Source organism: Chelonia mydas, chromosome 5 (genome assembly GCF_015237465.2).
Source record: "Chelonia mydas isolate rCheMyd1 chromosome 5, rCheMyd1.pri.v2, whole genome shotgun sequence".
Taxonomy (NCBI): domain Eukaryota; kingdom Metazoa; phylum Chordata; order Testudines; family Cheloniidae; genus Chelonia; species Chelonia mydas.
Window position 1 is genome coordinate 61,030,553 of NC_051245.2, and position 18,940 is coordinate 61,049,492.

The 18,940-nt window shown below is 38.4% G+C and overlaps 1 long non-coding RNA gene across 2 annotated transcripts in view; it reads left to right on the forward strand.

Moving 5' to 3' along the window:
* LOC102934311 overlaps positions 1–18,940 on the forward strand; it is a 168,191-nt gene that overhangs the window by 59,692 nt on the left and 89,559 nt on the right. For both annotated transcript variants that reach the window (XR_003565995.3, XR_006290959.1), the window contains exons 2-5: positions 6,880–7,029; positions 10,171–10,220; positions 11,575–11,674; positions 14,949–15,037. This is a non-coding gene — a long non-coding RNA (uncharacterized LOC102934311). The remainder of the gene's footprint in view (positions 1–6,879; positions 7,030–10,170; positions 10,221–11,574; positions 11,675–14,948; positions 15,038–18,940) is intronic.

Below are 18,940 nucleotides of genomic sequence, written 5' to 3' on the forward strand. Positions count from 1 at the left end.
AAGCCCTTTCACCCCCCGCCCCTCCCCAGGGGAAGAGCTGAGAAAGAAAACAAAGGAAATTAGTTTTTGCCCTGAGCTAATTAAACAACATATGCCCAAACCCTCTTAGGACACCAAAAATCAAATCTTGTTCTTAAAAAAGGTAAATTTTATTAAAAACAAAAAGAAAGAAAATACAACTGGAACTTAGGTTTTTGCTAGATTTTAAAAGAGCAATTCCAAAAATTAAGTACCTAAAATAGCTTTCTTGGGGGTTCAGCTTAAAGGTTACAAGCAAGCAAACAAAAGCATCTGGGGTCCACAAGCCAATAAGAAATAACCTAATTGTGTCTTTCTAAACATTCCTAATCTATTTACACATTTGGGAGTTCCAAATAAGTAGTTCTAGGTATGATCTGATGATCTATGATCATACCTGGCTTAAAGCTTCTCACAGCATAACTGCTCCCTGTTCCCCTCTTTCCCAGAGAAAAACACCAGAGAGAAAGGGGAAGTTTTTTCCCCCATTTTAAAAAGTTCTAGCCTTCCCATTGGCTCTTTTGGTCAGGTGTCCACTCCCTTTCCTTTACCGGGGAGATTTTTTAACCCTTTACAGGTAAAGCAAGAAGTGAACAGCCACCAAGAGGGACTTTATTGCTAACTGGCTAGCTGGCTGTCCATAAAAAGGAGTTAGCCCCCACCCCTTCATTTATTGCACCAACTAACCAAGCTTAGCCAAATTTATTATCTGAAAACAAAGCAGTACAATACAGAAAAGAAAGAGTTAATATGTTACAATTCTGCAAAGCAGTTCTTACAGCATTCGGTTCACTTTACACGGAACGTGTGCTCCTGAGATATGCATCTGAGACTACATATATGAGAATACATACATATAGACTTATTTTCAGGTTAGAGAGCACTGTCTATATCACTCAAGACTAAAATTTACCAAATAGATTTTTATTTTATTTTTCTGGTCCAATGGTGTACCTTTCTTTATCTCTGTTTTGGATATTACTTTCCAAACCAGTTGCCCATTCCAAACCAGTTACCCAACTTGTATCAGGACAGAGAACGAACATATCTTGCTTTTGACAGGTTTCCTATTTTCCAGTTCTGTAGCTGACTTCAACTTTGCAGTGTTGTGGAATACTTGGCATGAGTGAATAGTTATGGGAAGCACATGATACCAGCCAGTTAGTAGAACTACCTAGCATTCACATTTAATATAATGTATACAATATTATTTCCATGCACATAATACCAATTAATATGGTGTGTATGTTTATATAACATATACATGTTGGCTAAGAGTAGTAATTCTGAAATTTCACTGGGACAGAAAAATGCAAGAAAAAGATTAGGAAGTTTATATTATAAATTCAAACTCATACACATGTTTTCTGCTATAACATAATTTTAAAATAAAATCTAAGCTTAGTTTGAATGCCTGTGGGTTTTGTTTTGTTTTTTAAAGTTTTCACATCTTTATTATTGATATGTAGGTTACTTTTTTAATATTTAGCAAAGTTAAAAGGACACTGCTAAGTAATATTTTATTCTTTTAAATTTTTTCATGTGTTATGTTTGTATATTCTTCCTAGGTGCTGGAAAATAATTATTTCCTTTTCTCATATTTTGTATGATTTTTATTATTATATTGAACGTATATGTTTTCCCTAAATCCTGCATTGTTATCTTAGGCAAATCTCCCATGGAAGGCCATAGGAATATAGGATTAGGCCAGTAACACTTTGTTTTGGGCATAAACCAACTTAATGTTTGGCTTCTGTTCTTCCTTGTTGTCAGCATAGCTCTGTGAATAGGGGTTATTAGTTTTTTATCTCAGAACAGAAACAATGGCGGTACCCCGGTAGCAACTCCATAGTTGGGGGTTGTCTTCCAAATTGGGGTTAAAATGGTGTGTAGAAAGGCTTTCAGTATGAAATTTCAGATTTCGTATTTTTTATATAAATTATATATCAATGTTAAGGTAAAGCCACCCAATAGTACATACCCTTTTCTCCCTCACACTCAGGCCTTACTGTTACAATAGCTATCATATACAGCAGAACACACATTATAACCTTAACCCTTCCTCCCTGGGGTTGCCAGTCTTCCAGCACCTCCTGGGCCAAACTATCTCCTCTCAGTATACACATTACTTCCCCAAAAATTCACAACTAATTGTATTAGGAGAGGTAGTTTGTTAAAGGGATGTAAAGAGGGGAAGGCTGGGGGAGGCAGAGTTAATGTTGCTGTATGATGTCTGTGGTGTATGGTAGTTATTGTAATGGAACAGTGTCGGCCTGTGGGTGGCTTAACTTTTCCTTTTTTGTGTGTGTGTGAATTTGAATCCAGTATGTTTGTGTGTGTGTGGGTGTGTGCGCGCGTGCAGTAATAGAGGCAGCAGGGCGATGAGTCATTTGTGGTGCTACCTTCAGTTATATCTCTTGGCTTGAAAAGATGCCACATGTACACCTAGACGCTCGCACCCCCAGCCGGAGCCCTCCCACAACCCAACTCCCAATTTCATGAGCATTCATGGCCCGTCATACAATTTCCATACCCCTATGTGGCCCTCAGGCCAAAAAGTTTGCCCACCCCTGCTCTAGAAGTTCAAAGTATTATCTGTTATATTTCAAATCCAGAGGATATTTCTCACTAGATTTTACTGTCTTTAAGGTGAGCCAAAAATAGTCTCAAATTAATAGGAATTGTTTTTTAAAGGGTTGTACTGCAGTACAATAACAAGTAGTTGCTTCTGCTCCTCAGTGACTGAATGTAAAGACTAAGGTTTCACATTAATATCAACTAATTATTCAATAGAAAATAATATAATTCCATCAGATGAACAGGTTCTAATATTCTTTGAGGTACACAGAGATGGGATTATCTGACAAGACTCAAAATTGCGATACTATTTCAAATTAATAATTTACAACTGTAAACAACCAGCACCTATTTGACATTAAATCTTCACTGATGGGCAGGGGTGAAAGTAAGTCGAGTGACTTACCGGTACGCTGGGGCCAGCTTTGGCCCCTGAAAGGGCGGGGGGGGGGGGGGGGGCTAGGGCGGAAGGGGTGGGGTTGAGGGGGTCAGAGCCAGCCCCCACCCACCCTGTAAGGTAAGTGCTCTGCCCCTCCTTCTCCTCCTCCTTTCCCCCTCCCCGACTGGAGTAGCAGCAGCAATCCGGGGCTCCGGGGTCTATTTAAAGAGCCCGGGACTCCCCTGCTTCTACTGCCCCAGTCCTTTAATTAGCCGCCGGAGCCTAGGGAAGCGGCGGGGCTCCAGCGGCTATTTAAAGGACTGGGGTGATAGAAGCAGGGGAGCTGCAGGCCCTTTAAATAGCTCCCAGAGCTCTGGGGTAGCGGGGTCTCCAGGGGCTATTTAAAGGGCCGGGGCTCCAGGTGCCTTGCTGCCCCGGGCCTTTAAATAGCCCCCGGAGCCCTGCAATAGCGGCGGCGGGGCTCCGGCAGCTATTTAAAGGGCTGGGGTGGTACAAGCAGGGGAGCCCTGGGCCCTTTAAATAGCTGCTGGAGCCCCGCTGCCGCTACCGCAGGGCTCAGCAGCGGAGGCTCTGGAGCCACTGCTGGGAGCCCCAGACCCTTTAAATTGCCCCCTGGGGAAGCCAGGCTGCCCCAATACGGTGCACCAGCTCTTGCAGGTACGCCGTACCGGGGCGTACCGGCTTACTTTCACCTCTGGTGATGGGAAACCAATTTTCCATCTTGTCTAGATTATTTGGATATATTTCTTCTAAAACATCTCACGAGACTTGCCATCACTGTCTTTCTATGAAAATGTACTTTTGTTTCTGCAGAAACATTATATTAATATAAAATAACATGCTGGAAATTTGAAAGTATAATTTTTGTAAAATAACCATTCTTTAATATAACCTAATATAATTTGACTTAATTCTTTCCTCTAAAATAAAACACATTGAGGTAAATTTTTGTGGTTGTAGCTGGAACTCTTGTTCAGCTTTTGTTTATTGCTAATGTAAGCTGTCCACTTCAAGACTGATTCATGCAATGTGCTCAATGTCCCTCAGCGGTTTTAAATCCCACTGAATTCAATGCGAGTTGAGAACTCTGCACATAACAGGGAGTGGGTTTTTAATTAAACTCATGATCCAGTCTGAATATTTAACTTTTAATGTTCATCAACAACAGTCCTAAATAGCAAACACATCCTTAAAGGGAACAAATAAAAAATCTCCCAAATGGACTGAGTTTTAGTCTCACTGTGTTTGTCTGTTGTATCCACATGTTGTGTCTTGTCTTTATATTTTAAGCTCTTTGAGCAGGGAGGGTCTCTCTGTTACATGTTTGTACAGTGAGTAGCACAATGGGGCCCTTGGCTTCTATGCACTACTGCAATACAAATAAATAATAATAATAACAGAGTTTTGAAAGAATTTCAAACAACCTGATAAGCAAGATTATTATTTTATTCTAAACTGTATGTTATTAATAAATAACAATCCCTATTCAATGCTAGAGGCTCGTGACTTAAAACAGTACAGCAACAAGTTGCTAACCATCCTTTGAGTTTGAAGTAATTAACATCAGATCCCAGACATATTAAAACTTGAATGCTATCTAAGTGTATATTCTAGTAGACCAAACCTCTAAAGGGCTTTCCTGTTTTGTGCATGCCACCTGCACCACTTAGGTAGATGGTTACTAACTCCCCCCTGAGTTAAATGAGTTCTATTTCCATGCACAAAAAGAGACCCTTTAAAAAAAAATTGGTCTCTTATGTGTCTGCAGCAATACAATTCTGTCAGATTGGTAGGAGGTTTTTTTGCTGTTGTTATACCTTCCTGAATTCTGCCCATGCTACTCATAGAATTCAGTTCCTTACATTACTGTATAAGATTTGTAAGTTAACTGTATGGTTCTTGGTTTAGTACTTGGTTTGCCTAAAGCAATCTTTTTTGGAAAATCAAATAAATATAAACAATCTGAAAAATTCCTGGCAAAGAACTGGAGGTATCTCAACTAGTAAAAATAAAGATTACATGTCAAAATCTGATCTTAATTTAACTGGTGTAAATCCCCAAAACTTCATGGAAGAAAAGTAATAGGAGAAGTTGAGACGGAAATCGAATGGAATATTGTAAATTTTTGTAGAGGATTTATAGCACAACTTTTTTTACTGATCAATTAAAGCATTGAAAGAACTGTAAGCATTCCTTTTTGCTTATGCTGCTGACAAATCATAATGTTTAGAACAGCAAGAAAAATTTCTTAGACTTTATAAAACAAATTAAGTTTCTGGAGTAAATGTGTAATTTCCACTGAAGTCAAAGAGAAGATGTAGAGGGCTGTAGCATTTATATTATTGATGGATTGATATTACCAATGGTATCTTAAACCATAGTAACCCGTGCCAAAGGTTTGCACTCCCTAAGGACTATAGTATTAGAATTAGCAGGGCAAGAACCACCATTAGAAATGTCATTAGGTCTGGAGATTCTAGGAACACACAAAGAATGATAGCAGTGACCTCAACGGCATTCACAAGTTATCAGTCTTCTCTTTATTAAAAACCTTCCTACATAGATATTCAATGCCAGAGTTATAGATACATAGACAAGGTGGAGCAACGCCATAAGATGTCCAGTGTTAGTGTTTTCATACTGACATCCACAAAGGTACCATAAAGATGGGTGGCTCTCTCAATAGGTGGTCATCTGTGGAGGATTTCCTGATGTATTCTTTCTCCCTATTCATGCTGGGGAACCCCTTTTATGCTGTGTTACACTCATGCCTGTAACCAGTATGCATATGTATGATGGTCCCAACCCCTTTTCCCTTACTGGGACTTCTATACCCCATGAAATCTGGAGTGACCCACTTTTCATACACTATCCTCTTAGTTCCTCTTATTTTCATTAGCATTTACATCATCAAGTCGCCATGGTGATCTGTGGTTGTTGCAGAATTTTACAATCAGGTATCTTGTGATATTGACAGGTGCATTATGGCATATTTTCCCAAACAGCATCTATTAGCATGTTTTACACTAATCTTGTATGTCTAGTGGTACAGGGTTACTCCTGGGTAAGCTCCTCATGTCAACCCTTCTTAAGGCCTAAGACCTAATGTGGCTAAGCTAAACTCTTACAAGTCTCAGTCTGCAGGTCTTGCATTACACCGTTACTTTGCTTATATACCTAATATACATTCATCACTCATAAATACTTAGGCAACCTTATACCCCTACAATACTATCCTACTATACCTATACCTACAACTTAAATCTATTAATCACATATTAATTACATATGAATTAACCACAACAATAGATAACACAATTACATGATTTTTATAAGGTGATTAGCTATTGGGCTAAATTTAGCTCAGTATATGCTGATGGCTGAAATGCGGATGTAGGCAGAATAGAATATGGCATGTTCTTTTTCAAGTGGCCTGTAAAGAAAATCAGTTAAATATGATGGATGTGGCTTTAACATGCACTGGCATTATAGATGGATATTTTCCAGACTTCTTCTGCAGCTGTAAATATGTAACTGACTGTAACTCTCCTAGAAAATGTAAACGAATGCTATCAGATTAGATGTGAAAGTTTATTATTTCTTGATGTACACTGTTGGAATAAGCACACTCTCCCTTATATTTTTAATATGTTCTGCTCAGCTAATTAAAGTTAAAATGTGGAGTTGGATACATTCATATCAAGTTATCTGCACTATTAGTTACATGTTGGTTGGTTGATTTAACCACATTAAATAGTCATCATTTTTTAGTTTTGTCAGCTTAGCTGCTGCCAACAAAGATTTGTCAGAAGTTGGCAGGTTTTTCTTCTGTCTGTGTTTAAAATTCTTGTTTTTACAGTTGTGGCTGTGTTTTTGTTTTAAAGGTTGGAAGGCACTTACCCAAGCACCCTGCAGTCAGCCACCTCTCCATGAGTCCGGAATGTCAAGATAATTCACTGCTAAAAAGGGATGAACAAAACCATGAACTTCATACTCCTCCTCTGAATAGTAACTTCTCTGGATATAACCAAAAGGTAGACAAGAATGGCTGCAATTTCTTAAAATTTTAAGTTCTAAAAATGTGTGCTCTCACTTATTAGACAAGTATGGTGATGATCTTTCTGAAATAATCTCTTTGGCATACTGTCTAGACACAGGAGTTTATTAAAAAAAAATGTCTAGTATGAATGTTTTTTAAATAGTTTACTTTCACATCAAGGCATCAGATATGGAGGTCATTAATTAATCTATTTATCTCTGTGATGAAGAATCACATACTATTATTAATGCATCAAAATTTGGACTTAAATTTTATACTTTTTAGAAGTAATTTCTTCAGTCTCTGGTCTCAATTTTGCCCCTCCAGTTCACAGAAACCTGTTTTTTGGGTGGCGAGGCTGAAATTCTCCTTGGCCTGAGCATATGACTGGAAGAATTGCAGTTTTTCTCCAGCTGACCATCTAACAAAAGAGGAACAGAGACTATTTTAAAAGGGGTTCATTCCCATTACCAGAACGAGAAGGCTTAATGAGAGGAGAGGAGGAAGGAGGGATTCTGCCTTCCCTGAGGACTTAGACCAAACCTGGAGACTCACAAAAGGGAGATTGCATTCAGGAGTATGTTTTCCATAGATTTGTAACACTCCTGTGCTTTTTAAGAGTAAAGTAAGTGTGTGTGTGTGTGTGCGCGCGTGCGCGTGTGCGTGTGTATGAGAGAGAGAGAGAGAGAATATGTGAAATTCTTTTGCAAAGCCTTTTTCCCTTACTTTATCTGCCACATGTCCCCAAACAGTTAAATTATTAACCAACGCGCCCATGAAGGTGCAGTTCTGTGGGTGTGTGCATAAGCAGCTGGGAAATCTTGAGAGGTTCAGCAATGGTTTCAGGGCCAAGGGTGACCACCTGCAAGAGGGCCTTAGCAGGGTCTGTAATAATGATAATCTGATCTGACCCCCTGCATAACACAGGCCACAGAACCTCACCTAGTAATTTCCTTATCAATCCCATAGCTGCTATAGAGTATCTTTTAGAAAGATGTCTAGTCTCAACTTAAAGACTTACTGTGATGGAGAATCCCGATAGGATTACCATATTTCAAGTTCTCAAATAGAAGACACTGCTAGGGGAAATGGGAGCTAAAGGAAAAGGAAGGGTAGAGTTTCTATTGCGATACAATACCATGCCACCCTTACTTCTGTGCTACTGCTGACAGCGGCCACCACTGTCCAGCCACCCAGCTCTGAAGGCAGCGCCACTGCCAACAACAGCACAGAAGTAAGGGTGGCAATACCATACCGTACCACCCTTAGGTGCTGCCTTCAGAGCTGGGTGGCTGGAGCCAACTCTGAAGGCAGTGGTGCCGCCAGCAAAGAGGACCAAAAAAGAGGTCATGTCCAGGAAAACCTGGACGTATGGTAACCCTAATCCTCCATATCCCTAGGTAAGTGATGCTAATGGTTAGTTGCCCTCACTGTTAAGGATTTGTGCCTTATTTCTAGTCTGAATTTGTCTAGCTTCAGCTCTCAAATCTTATTCTGCCTTTATCTGCTAAATTAGAGAGTCCTACTATCAGATATTTCTTCCCCATGTAGGTACATGCAGACTATGATCAAGTCACCTCGTAATGTTTTCTTGGATAAACTCAATAGCTTGAACTGCTTAAGTATCTGACCATTAGACATATTTTCCAGACCACAGATCGTTCTTGTAGCACTTTTCTGAACCCTTTGCAGTTTTTCAACGTCCTAATTGCAGTATGTACACCAGAACTGGACACAGTATTCCAGTAATGGTCTTGCTAAGGCCATTGTCTAGAGGTAATACAACATCCCTGTTTCTGCTTGATATTCACCTGCTTATACATTCAAGGATTACATTAGCTCTCTTAGCTACTGGGAACTCATGATCAAGTGGTTTCCTTCGATGACGTTTAAGTCTTTCTCATTGTCACTGCATTGCAGGGCACATCTTGTGTGACCCACATTCTTGTTTTTAGATATATGACTTTCCATTTGGCTGTGTTAAAATGAATGTTTTGTTAAAAAGAGCCCACTTTCTTAAGTGATGCAGGTCATTCTATATAATTGACCTGTACCCATCATTCTTTACCATTCCACCAATTTTTCTTAGCTTAGTTGCTTCTCCCTTCTTCTCATCACAAATAATCCCCACACCCTTCCTCCTCAGAGCTATTGCCCTTTGTCTTGCCTTATGTTTGCCTTAATTAGAATATAATTTCTTTGGGGTATGAATGTTTGCTCTGTTTTGTAAAAACTATGTACATTAATGATATACATGGTTTTTTAAATTAGAATAGTAATAAACAAGCTTTCTCAGTTAACCCCTCTGACCTTTGCAGTTCTCTCTCCTTGGAGAGCCTAGGTCTAGCAATCTTCAGGGCATAATGCAATATGCATTTATCTTGTTTCTCTTGTGTTTTTATTTTTGTTTTAATCTCTACACTGGAAATGTCTAGTTACCCTGGCAACAAGTGCTGTAGAAATGAGCACAATTTCTAGTTTATTATATGTATCAATATTAATATTATTATTTTAAGCAAACAAGCTAAGAGATTTAGGATTTTATTTCACGTGTCCTACCTGGCACCTAAGTTTTCAAAAAAATGTTTGTCTCTCATTGGGTCAAGATTTAAAGGAAGCATACAAAGTACCTGCAAAACCCCATGCTTGTATATGCAGACTAGCTAACTTGTTTGAATAGTCATGCACTTTACTATCCTTCTGCCTGTTTGCATGCATATATGCAGGTTTTTGTGAGTAATGCATATTATGAAAATGTAGCCCCATTTGTCTTCAAATAATTTTTTGAAATGATTGGTTCTTAGGGGAAATGCAGATTTGAAAACAACAAATAAATAATGTTTGGATGAAAATAATTTTAAATGCAAATATTATTTTTATAATCCTCCCCCACCCTGGTTTTAAAGCAAAGAGTGTAGGATTTCAAATAATCTAAAATGGTCTTTTGTTAGTTACAATTATTTAATCTAAAATATTGCATCAATTGAATGTTTATATTTCTTATATGGTGGATATTACCTGTAAAACTTATAGTTAGTTATTAAATAATATTGAAATGTTTCTGTATATTTTAAAGACCAAATTTTATATCTGATGTATTATTTGTATTTATAAACTCTTTTTGTTTTGGTTCCAGAAACTTCAGGAGGAAAATACTAAATTAAAGCATGAACTAGAAGATTTAAGGTATTAATATTCAGTAGTTTATGGCTAGTAGTAAACGGCTACAAGAAGGAGCTCACATTGCTATGGGGGGAGGGCGAAGAGAGAGCAAGAAAGAAATTTACAACTGAAACTCCCCTCCCCCTGCTTTTCTGTCTCTAAAGAAAGCAGCAGTACCATTTACATGTTAACTGATAACTTCTATAAGGTAAAGTTTTTATATATATGTATTTCAGAGTCAGTTATGTTATTGATTCTGATTTAATCTCTCTTCCAAGTGGTTTAAGATTCTAGCAGGGGACATTAACACTGATCTAAATGCAGAATTAAAGACTAGCGTGTAGTCACTGTGCATGCTCATTTCAGAGGAAAACAGAGTTGTAACTTGAAAATCACATGTGCTATTGCAGATAAAATGAGGGTATGTGTCTGAAGAACTATTTGTGCTTGCTTCCCAGTTAAAGGGACAGGAGGAAGCCTCGTAAGAGCTGTTTCCTAATTAGAGCTGGTTGGAAAATTTTCTCAAGTGTTTTACTAGAAAATTCCATTTCAATTAAACTGATTTTTTTTGCAAAATCTTATTGATTTTGATGAAATTTCCCATGAAAACAAATATTTCCACGATGAAAAATTTTTCATTTTAGAAAATTTTGTTTAAGAAAAAATTCAAATTTGTTTCGAAATGAAATGTTTCTTTAGAAATGTGTTTTTTCAATTTTATATTTTTATGTATTTACATTTTTATATTATTTCATAACATGTCAATACATAAAAGGGCCTTGTATTTCCAGCTAGATTTCATTCAGGTCTCTATCTTGGTCTATTTGATCCTTTTTGCAGGGGTTGGGATGGGCAAGGGCTCCATCTCAAAGAAAGAAACATGGTCAGCCCTCAACAGAAGGGAGGCCACTCAATCTGTCGCTCACCTAAACAATGGGACAAATAATGAAAAAAAACAATAACAGGAGTGGGATCACAGGTTCAAAAAAGGGATGCAGAAGGGAAAACACTGAGTAAATAACTCTTAACAGTGCCCACTGCTACAAAAAAGAATCAAGGGAATCAGGGGACACTGCCCAGGGAATTCAGTCCAGACCTCTGTCTCAGTTTGATTCGTGGATAGGTGCATTATATGGGAGTAATAATATGGGCCATACAATTTCATGTCAGGGGCACAGCAGTCCAAACAATGAACATTCACCCTTTACCTTACATTTCCTGACTGTATGTGCAGTTTTGCAAATTGAGGCTGAAAGTGTGATCTGTGCTTCAGAATAATTTCTAGAATTGCATCAAAATGTTTTATGTAAAGGTCATCTTTTGGGATTTTTTATTATACTTGGCTTCATAATATGTAGTGTAATATTTTGTTTCCTAGAAGTCAGTATGCCCAGCTTATAGAAGAAGGGAAGAGTGAATGTTTTGATGAAAGACGTGTCCGTCTTTTGAAGGCACAAGTAATGCAGCTGGAGAGGCAGGTAATAATGTGACACTAGGAAATAAGAACTAGTTTGTATTTCAAATAATCTTTTTTTCTTCTGAAATTGCTTGCTCTAATGTGGAAATAGAATTTTTGTTCACAGGTAGGTGTACAATAGTAGATCCCCAGCATTGTGGTCCATGCTTCTAGCACAAGGCTGGAAAGAACTCCATGAGTATAGACTTACGGTATGCAGTGTAGTTGTAGCCGTGTTGGTCCCAGGATATTAGAGACAAAGTGAGTGAGGCAATATCTTCTATTGGACCAACTTCTGTTAGTTAGAGAGACAAGCTTTCAAATAAAAGGAGTACTTGTGGCACCTTAGAGACTAACCAATTTATTTGAGCAGAAGCTTTCGTGAGCTACAGCTCACTTCATCGGATGCTTACGCTCAAATAAATTGGTTAGTCTCTAAGGTGCCACAAGTACTCCTTTTCTTTTTGCGGATACAGACTAACACGGCTGCTACTCTGAAAGCTTTCAAATGTGGCTTGAAATCTTGTCTCTCATCAATAGAAGTTGGTCCTCACCCACCTTGACTCTCTCTAGATTTATAGGACAGGGCAATTCTTCCTTCACACCCAGCAGCAATCCATTAACACTAAGGAGATAAAGTGTTGCCTGTTTACTATCCGGCTGTTCTTTTTTCATTTGTAATAGCAGAGCTCGCACAGCTGCTCTATCATTCAGAAAAAGCTGTCTGAAGCTGATACATTTGGAATTTTCCTGAGATTTTCCTTAGGATTTCAATTAATCTGCAAACCCCACAAGAAAATGTAGTTCTGTAGACCTCCAAAATATTGAACAAATGAACAAATTTTTATAATTAAAGTAGTCCCAATTTCTAATTAGATATACATATATCATTTGCAGTGTTGTAGTTATATTGGTTCCAGGATATTAGTAAGACAAGTTGTGAGAGGTCAGCTCTTTTATCGGACCAACTTCTGTTGGCGAAAGAGACAAGCTTTCGAGCTACACAGAGCTGAAGAATAAAAACTTTAATTTTGTCACTAAAATAAGCCTGATATACTAAATATATAACATATTGAACAAGAAGATGCCATTTTTACGTAATATTTTAGAGTGGAACACGCTTTAAGAGGTTGAAGGTTGAGCTCAAGCTATCTGACAGCTACTTTCTACACCTTATATAAATGTGAAAAGTTTGAAAGCCCTTTCAATATGTCTTCACCAAGAGAAAAGAAATTGAGAGCTTAAGGCTATGAAACTGTATTTGTAACCTACATAAAAGGGCCTTGTAAGTGGATAAGAAGGATAATTGAACAGTGAGATGGAAATTTTTAGCATGATGCTCAGGGATTTAGATGCATTAACATTAATGGCATCTAATGTCTAAATCCTATCACTGAAAATTTACTCCTTGGCATTTCAGTTACCTACCAAGTCCTAGTTGAGTATATGAGAACCAAGAATAGCCACAAACAGTGATATTTATTTTGAATTTTTGTATATGGCAGTTTGTGTCTGTTCTGTATAGGTTCTTACACCATGTTCATCACTGTAGCATCTGAGAGCCTTCCAGTAGTGCATTGAGCACCATGACTAACATTTTTCTGTGCGTGTGCCACACTTAGCACAATGGAGTCCTGGTCCCCCTCTTAGGCAGTGCTGTAATACAAATAGTGAATAATAATATCTGTCACAAACTTGTTCTCTTATCTGATTCCCCAAGGGAAGAAGTTTATGCAGTGGAGTGTTTTGTTTTGAAATTTACACACACACACATGCGTGCACACACATGCGCATACACACACACACATTGGCTATATGTCTATCTTACAGATTGCAAGGTCCTGGATGTGGACCTTACACTTAGAGCAGAAAGTGGTGAGGTTTTGGTTCCTGGGGGAATTCATTCCACTGTTTTGGGCTGACTCCCAGAAAATCTCTGTCTCATGCACAGATGATTCTGGTCTGTATTGTAGGAAGTTCTATTCTGCATTACTTTCCTAGCATTTTGATATGATCACATTTTGTATTTTTATTAAAATTCATTACGTTGTGGAGGGCTTGCACCTGGAACCCACACAGTAACACTGAACATGAAAAGTGTAGCATAGGAGTGTCTGCCCTGTATATTGCAGTGGTAGATTCTGCCACAACTTCAGAAAAGTCTACTTGAAAGGGAGTGTTGGGAGAACAGCCACTGAACCTGCAGTCCCTTCTAGGTGGTACTGCTGGGGAAGCTGTAATTCACAGTCATTCATAATGACAAAGAATAGTCCTGGCATGAGGGGAAGACGGAGAAACCTGGTGGTTAAGGAACTTACCTAGAATGTAGGAGACCAAAGTTCAAGTCCCTGCTCGAAGTGATTATCAATTTTTTTTTTAATAAAAAATGGTTACAGTTTCAGCTGGAGAAATTGAAAGAAACCTACTCCAGAATATCCCATAGGCTAGGGCACTCTCCTAAAATGTGGGAGACCCCAGTTCAAACCTTTTTTCCATATCAAGGGGGAAGTTGAACCTGGATCTCCCTCATTCCTGGTGATTGCTCCAATCACTGGGTTAAAGATTATAAGGGGGGCCACACACACCAACACTGCTCGGTATCTTAGTCCCACTCCCTGAAAAATTTGGGGTCTGAAACAAGTCAGCAAATTCATGTCAAATTCATGAATTGTTTTGGGTTGCCCAAAACTCCATTTTTTTGAAAATAAAGTATTAGGCCAAAATATTTTTGGCCAGTTCTGGTTGTAGGTGGGATGAAGATGCCAGCTGTTTGAAACTGAATTAAAACAAAAATTTGACTTAGAGAATTTGATGCCCACTCATTGGTGGAATGGATGGGTGAGAGGGGTAGAGGGATTTTCTCTAAAATACACTGATTGGTTCTGTAATTTTTAGGAAGACTCACATTGACAGACTTATAAAGCCAATGATCCATTTGCCTTTTTGAAGGTTATTTGCAATAAACAGAACTAACCACTTAAAAATAAAAAGCTGCTTCAGGCACTCATTGTATTATTTTTTCTGTACTTTGGTATACTTGTTCATGTACTATTTTCCCATGATAACTGAGCTCTCTATTTTATTAGATGAGATAAAACTACTCAATGAATGAATGAATGAATTAAAAGCATAAAAAAATAGTTCTTGAGGGGGGGAAATGACAAATTATAAGGATAATAAGCAGCAAGATAATAAATAATATCTGAGCAGAATGCTTCATAAAATGTATTTGCAGAAGAAAAATAAACACTCTGAATATGCATTTAGAAATAATTTTATTAATAATTTTCCAATAGGTGGTCCTACTTACAGAAGGATTAAGTTCTCGAGCAGTCCTTATGCTGGAATTAAAGAATTCCCTAGAGTCTCTTAGTGAGAAACTCGGGTAAGGAAATAGAGGAAACATTTGTATGTTTTGCCATTTTCTTTGACGAAATTTGCCCTAATGCTGATGTCCTACACCAGGGCCTCGGTGGACACTGTAAATCCAATGTTAAGGGCTTTAAATATGATATAGGGGCTTGTGCGGGCCCTCTGCATAGGTGTAAATGTCACCTTTTAGTCTTACTAATATGTGCATCATGGCTTTATTCGGAGTGGGATTTATGCCCTACGTAAATTAGAATAGTGGAAATTGTCTGTCTGAACTTTGAAGATTAAACTGTCTTTTAAACCTTCTGAACTTGACAACTAATCAGTAGTTGCTCTTATTTTAAAAAAAAATATATTTTCTGTGTAGTCAGTTGCATATTCATCTTACGCTCAATCTGCATTTCACTAACTATGGGGAGGGGCTGTGGAACAATATTCAATGCCTTACTCAAGTTGAAGTGTACTGAGTCAGATTTTTAGTGTGGTCTCTCCTTTTCTACATGCAGCTTTTCATAGATGGTCTCTTTCACATATGTGTTTGCATGGTATAATTTTTGTGCAGAAATTATAGAATTGACGTATACAGATTTCATTTGCATTTGAAGGCTATAGTACACAAAAGAGAGTGCACACAATAGCTGCACAAATAGAGGGCAAATTTAGCCCCCTTTGAAATCTGGTCTGTCAGGTATGTATTTGTTCCTATAACTCTTCTCTTGTACCATTTGAAACCTCAGGGTGCACTTATATAACTATTTTAAAAAATACATGTAAAAATATACCTGACTTGACAAATATGGATATTAACCCTTACACAAATTTCTCTCTCTCATTCCCCACCGCAAGAAAAACCCTCTCCGTTTGGCCATATCCTCAAAAAAATTAAGAAATCCCGAATAAATAGGCTGAGCTTCACAGCATGGCAACAAAAATGATTAGGGGACTGGAACACATGACTTATGAGGAGAGGCTGAGGAAACTGGGATTGTTTAGTCTGTGGAAGAGAAGAATGAGGGGGGATTTGATAGCTGCTTTCAACTACCTGAAAGGGGGTTCCAAAGAGGATGGATGTAGACTGTTCTCAGTGATGTCAGATGACAGAACAAGGAGTAATGGTCTCAAGTTGCAGTGGGGAGGTTTAGGTTGGATATAAGGAAAAACTTTCACTAGGAGGGTGGTGAAGCACTGGAATGCGTTACCTAGGGAGGTGGTGGAATCTCCTTCTTTGAGGTTTTTTTTTGAGATCAGGCTTGACAAAGCCCTAGCTGGGATGATTTCGTTGGGGATTGGTCCTGCTTTGAGCAGAGGGTTGGACTAGATGACCTCCTGAGGACCCTTCCAACCCTGATATTCTATGATTCCATGATTCGATGACCTAAATGTAATCTAAATGTGGTACTGTTGGACAAGAGGGAATGTGTTCCAGAGCAGAGGTAATTCATCAGAAAATATTAAAGACTTTCCTACCGTTTTGAAATCCATCTCTTCTACTTTATAGAAATAAGAACAGCCATACTGGGTTAGACCAGTGGTCCATCTAGTCCGGTATCCTCCCTTCTGACAGTGGCCAGTGCCAGATAATTCCAAGGGGATGAACAGAACAGGGCAAATACCAGTGATCCATCCCCAGCTTGGGGCAGAAGGAGGTTTAGGGACACCATGAACATGGGGTTGTGTCCCTCATTAATAGCCATTGATGGACCAATCCTCTGTGAATTTATCTAATTCTATTTTGAATCCAGTTATACTTTTGTCCTTCACAACATCCCTTGACAATGAATTCCACAGGGTGACTGTGTGTTATGGGAGAAGTACTTTCTTCGGTTTGTTTAAATCCTGCTGGCTATTAATTTAATTGGATTTAGTTCTTGTTTTATCTGAAGGGGTAAATAGCACTTCCCTATTCACTTTCTCCACACTATTCATGATTTTATAGACCTCTATCATATCCTTAGTCATTTCTTTTCTAAGATGAACAGTCCCAGTCTTTTTAATCTCTCCTATATGGAAGCTGTTCTATATGCCTAATAATTTTCATTGCCTTTCGCTGCACCATTTCCAGTTCTAATACACCCGTTTTGAGATGGGGTGACCAGAACTGCGGTATTCAAGGTGTGGGCATATAATATTTTCTGTTTTGTTGCCTATCCCTTTTGTAATGGTTCCTAATGTTCTGTTAACTTTTTTGATTGCTGCTGCACAATGAGCAGAAATTTTCAGAAAACTGTCCACAATGAGTCCAAGATCTCTTTCTTGGGTGGTAACAGTTAATTTAGACCCCATCATTTTGTATGTATAGTTGGGATTATGTTTTCCAATATGCATTACTTTGTACTTACCGACATTGAATTTCATCTGCCACTGTTTTGTCCAGTCACCCAGTTTTGTGAGATCCCTTTGTTACTCTTTGCAGTCAATTTTGGATTTAATATCTTGAATAATTTCATATAATCTGCAGATTTTGCTACCTCACTGTTCACCTCCTTTCCAGATCATTTATGAATATGTTGAACACAACTGGTCTCATTACAGATCCAGAGAACCCCACTAATTTCCTCACTCTATTGTGAAAACTGACCATTTTTGCTATACTTTGTTTCCTATCTTTTAAGCAGTTGCTGATCCATGAGGACCTTCCCTCTTATCCCAGGACTGCCTAATTTGCTTAAGAGCCTTTGGTGAGGGCCCTTGTGAAAGGCTTTATGAAAGTCCAAATACGTTGTATCAACTGGATCTCCTTGTCCTCATGCTTGTTGACTCCCTCAAAGAATTCTAATAGATTGTAAGACATGGTTTCCCTTTCCAAAAGCCATTTTGACTCTTCCCCAATATACCATGTTTATCTGTGTGTCTGATAATTCTGTTTTTTACTATAGTTTCAAACAATTTGCCTGGTATTGAGGTTAGGCTTACCGGCCTGTAATTGCCAGGGTTGCCTATGGAGCCTTTTTAAAAAATCGAAATGATGTTAGCTACCCCCCCAGGCTGATTTCAGTGATAATATTCCTTCCATAATTAGTAATTCTGCAATTTCATATTTGAGTTCCCTCAGTTCTCTTGGGTGAGTACCATCTGATCCTGGTGACTTATTACTGTTTAAGTTATCAGTTTGTTCCAAAAAACTTCTCCATTGACACTCCAATCTGGGACAGTTCCTCAGATTTGTCACCTAAAAAGAATGGCTTTGGTGTGGGGATCTTCCCCACATCCTCTACAGTGAAGACCAATGCAAAGAATTCATTTAGCTTCTCAGCAACAACCTTGTCTTCTCTGAGTGCTCCTTTAGCACCTCAATTGTCCAGATGCCCCAGTGAGTGCTTTGCAGGCTTCTTGCTTCTGGTCTACTTAAAAAAAATGCTGTTAGGTTCTTGAAATTCTGTCTTGCCCTGCCATATTGTATTTTTGCACTTTACTTGCCAGAGTTTATGCTCCTTTCTATTTTCCTCATTAGGATTTGATTTCCGATTTCTAAAGGATGCCGTTTTGCCTCTAACTGCCTCTTTTGCTATGTTGGTGGCATTTTTTGGTTCTCTCTTCTTTTTTTTATTTGGGGCATATGTTTAGTTTGAGCTCCTATTACAGTGTTTTTAAATAGTCTCCATGCCATTTTCAGGCATTTCACCCTTGTGACTGTTTCTTTTAATTGCCATTTATCTAGCTTTCTCATTTTTGTGTAGTTCCCTTTATGAAGTTAAATGCTGCTGTGGTGGGTTTCTTTAGCATTTTCCCCCCTGCAAGGATGTTAAATTTAATTACATTATGGTCGCTATTACTGAGCAATTCAGCTATATTCACCTCTTAAACCAGATCCTGTGCTCCACTTAAGACTACATCTAGAATTACTTCTCGCCTTGCGAGTTCCAGTACAAGCTGCTCCAAGAAGCAGTCATTTATGGTGTCTAGAAATTTTTTCTCT